We start from the raw sequence: 3,767 nt of genomic DNA, 5'->3' as shown, positions 1-3,767 counted from the left end.
TCCATCCTTTTCTTGGTGATGGGCTTGTCCTCATCAATGGGGGTGTCTCCCTCTATGTCAACTCCAACTGAATAACAGAGGTGACATATGAGATGAGGAAAGGCTAACCTTGCCAAGGTGGAGGTCTTGTCCGCCACCTTGTAGAGTTCTTGGGCTATAACCTCATGAACCTCTATTTCTTCTCCAATCATGATGCTATGGATCATGATAGCCCGGTCTATGGTGACTTCGGACCGGTTGCTAGTGGGAATGATTGAGCGTTGTATGAACTCTAACCATCCTCTAGCCACGGGCTTGAGGTCATGCCTTCTCAATTGAACCGGCTTTCCTCTTGAATCTTGCTTCCATTGTGCGCCCTCTTCACATATGATTGTGAAGACTTGGTCCAACCTTTGATCAAAGTTGACCCTTCTTGTATAAGGATGCTCATCTCCTTGCATCATAGGCAAGTTGAACGCCACCCTCACACTCTCCGGACTAAAATCCAAGTATTTCCCCCGAACCATTGTAAGATAATTCTTTGGATTCGGGTTCACACTTTGGTCATGGTTCTTGGTGATCCATGCATTGGCATAGAACTCTTGAACCATCAAGATTCCGACTTGTTGAATGGGGTTGGTAAGTACTTCCCAACCTCTTCTTCGGATCTCATGGCGGATCTCCGGATATTCACCCTTTTTGAGTGAAAAGGGGACTTCGGGGATCACCTTCTTCAAGGCCACAACTTCATAGAAGTGGTCTTGATGCACCCTTGAGAGGAATCTATCCATCTCCCATGACTCGGAGGTGGAAGCTTTTGCCTTCCCTTTCCTCTTTCTAGAGGTTTCTCCGGCCTTGGATGCCATAAATGGTTATGGAAAAACAAAAAGCAATGCTTTTACCACACCAAACTTAAAATGTTTGCTCGTCCTCGAGCAAAAGAAGAAAGAAGAGAGTAGAAGAAGAAGAAATGAAGAAGAGGGAGATGGTGGTGTTTTCGGCCAAAGAGGGGGAGAAGTGGTGTTTAGGTTGTGTGAAAATGAAGGGTTGAAGAAGGGTATATATAGGAGAGAGGGGGGTAATGGTTCGGCCATTATGGGTGGGTTTGGGAGGGAAAGTGGTTTGAATTTGAAGGGTGAGGTTGGTGGGGATTTATGAAGGATGGATGTGAGTGGTGAAGAGAAAGATGGGATTTGATAGGTGAAGGGTTTTTGGGGAAGAGGTGTTGAGGTGATTGGTGAATGGGGGAAGAAGAGAGAGAGTGATGGTGGGGTCCTGTGGGGTCCACAGATCCTGTGGTGTCAAGGAAAAGTCATCCCTGCACCAAATGGCATCAAAATCCACGTTTTGAGCCATTTCTGGCGTTAAACGCCGGGCTGGTGCCCATTCCTGGCGTTTAACGCCAGGTTCTAGCCCTTTTCTGGCGTTTAACGCCAGTCTGGTGCCCCTTTTTGGCGTTAAACGCCCAGAATGGTGCCAGACTGGGCGTTAAACGCCCAACTGCTAGGCTTACTGGCGTTTAAACGCCAGCAGCTTCTTCCTCCAGGGTGTGCTGTTTTTCTTCCTGTTTTTCATTTTGTTTTTGCTTTTTTTCATTGTTTTTGTGACTTCTTATGATCATCAACCTACAAAAAAGATAAAATAACAAAAGGAAATAGATAATTATAAAACATTGGGTTGCCTCCCAACAAGCGCTTCTTTAATGTCATTAGCTTGACAGAGGACTCTCATGGAGCCTCAGAAACACTCAGAACCGTGTTGGAACCTCCCAACACCAAACTTAGAGTTTGAATGTGGGGGTTCAACACCAAACTTAGAGTTTGGTTGTGGCCTCCCAACACCAAACTTAGAGTTTGACTGTGGGGGCTCTGCTTGGCTCTGTTTTGAGAGAAGCTCTTCATGCTTCCTCTCCATGATGACAGAGGGATATCCTTGAGCCTTAAACACAAAGGATTCTTCATTCACTTGAATGATCAACTCTCCTCTATCAACATCAATCACAGCCTTTGCTGTAGCTAGGAAGGGTCTGCCAAGGATGATGGATTCATCCATGCACTTCCCAGTCTCTAGGACTATGAAATCAGTAGGGATGTAATGGTCTTCAACTTTTACCAAAACACTCTCTACAAGTCCATGAGCTTGTTTTCTTGAATTGTCTGCCATCTCTAATGAGATTCTTGCAGCTTGTACCTCAAAGATCCCTAGCTTCTCCATTACAGAGAGAGGCATGAGGTTTACACTTGACCCTAAATCACACAAGGCCTTCTTAAAGGTCATGGTGCCTATGGTACAAGGTATAGAAAACTTCCCAGGATCTTGTCTCTTTTGAGGTAATTTCTGCCTAGACAAGTCATCCAGTTCTTTGGTGAGCAAGGGAGGTTCATCTTCCCAAGTCTCATTTCCAAACAACTTGTCATTTAGCTTCATGATTGCTCCAAGGTATTTAGCAACTTGCTCTTCAGTGACATACTCATCCTCTTCAGAGGAAGAATACTCATCAGAGCTCATGAAAGGCAGAAGTAAGTCCAATGGAATCTCTATGGTCTCATTTTGAGCCTCAGATTCCCATGGTTCCTCATTGGGGAACTCAGAGGAGGTTGGTGCACGCCCATTGAGGTCTTCCTCAGTGGCGTCCACCTCCTCTCTTTCCTCTCCATATTCGGCCATATTTATGGCTTTGCACTCTCCTTTTGGATTTTCTTCTGTATTACTTGGGAGAGTACTAGGAGGGAGTTCAGTAACTTTCTTGCTCAGCTGACCCACTTGTCCTTCCAAATTTCTGATGGAGGACCTTGTTTCATTCATGAAACTTTGGGTGGTTTTGATTAGATCAGAGACCATTGTTGCTAAGTCAGAGGTATTCTGCTTAGAACTCTCTGTCTGTTGCTGAGAAGATGATGGAAAAGGCTTGTTATTGCTAAACCTATTTCTTCCACCATTATTATTATTGAAACCTTGTTGAGGTCTCTCTTGATTCTTCCATGAGAGATTTGGGTGATTTCTCCATGAAGAATTATAGGTGTTTCCATAGGGTTCTCCTAGGTAGTTCACCTCTTCCATTGAAGGGTTCTCAGGATCATAAGCTTCTTCCTCAGATGAAGCTTCCTTAGTACTGCCAGGTGCATTTTGCATTCCAGACAGACTTTGAGAAATCAAATTGACTTGTTGAGTCAATATCTTGTTCTGAGCCAGTATGGCATTCAGAGTGTCAATCTCAAGAACTCCTTTCTTCTGACTAGTTCCATTGTTCACATGATTCCTTTCAGAAGTGTACATGAATTGGTTATTTGCAACCATTTCAATTAGCTCTTGAGCCTCTGTAGGCGTCTTCTTCAGATGAAGAGATCCTCCAGCAGAGCTATCCAAAGACATCTTGGATAGTTCAGAGAGACCATCATAGAAAATACCTATGATGCTCCATTCAGAAAGCATGTCTGAGGGACATCTTCTGATTAATTATTTGTATCTTTCCCAAGCTTCATAGAGGGATTCTCCATCCTTCTGTCTGAAGGTTTGGACTTCCACTCTAAGCTTACTCCATCTTTGAGGTGGAAAGAACTTTGCCAAGAAGGCATTGACTAGCTTTTCCCAAGAGTCCAGGCTTTCTTTAGGTTGAGAATCCAACCATATTCTAGCTCTGTCTCTTACAGCAAAAGGGAATAGCATCAGTCTATAGACCTCAGGGTCAACCCCATTAGTCTTGACTGTGTCACAGATTTGCAAGAATTCAGCTAAGAACTGATGAGGATCTTCCATTGGAAGTCCATGGAACTTGCAATTCTGTTGCA

General features: G+C 44.1%; 1 non-coding gene across 1 annotated transcript; it reads left to right on the top strand.

The window, feature by feature from the left end:
• The first annotated feature begins 3,405 nt into the window (after positions 1-3,405).
• Positions 3,406-3,513, top strand: LOC130964100 (small nucleolar RNA R71). The gene has a single exon (XR_009080209.1). It is a non-coding gene; the product is annotated as a small nucleolar RNA R71 (small nucleolar RNA).
• Positions 3,514-3,767: the final 254 nt, after the last annotated feature.

This window comes from Arachis stenosperma, chromosome 2 (assembly GCF_014773155.1).
Source record: "Arachis stenosperma cultivar V10309 chromosome 2, arast.V10309.gnm1.PFL2, whole genome shotgun sequence".
NCBI lineage: Eukaryota > Viridiplantae > Streptophyta > Magnoliopsida > Fabales > Fabaceae > Arachis > Arachis stenosperma.
This window is presented reverse-complemented; position numbering and strand designations above follow the sequence as displayed.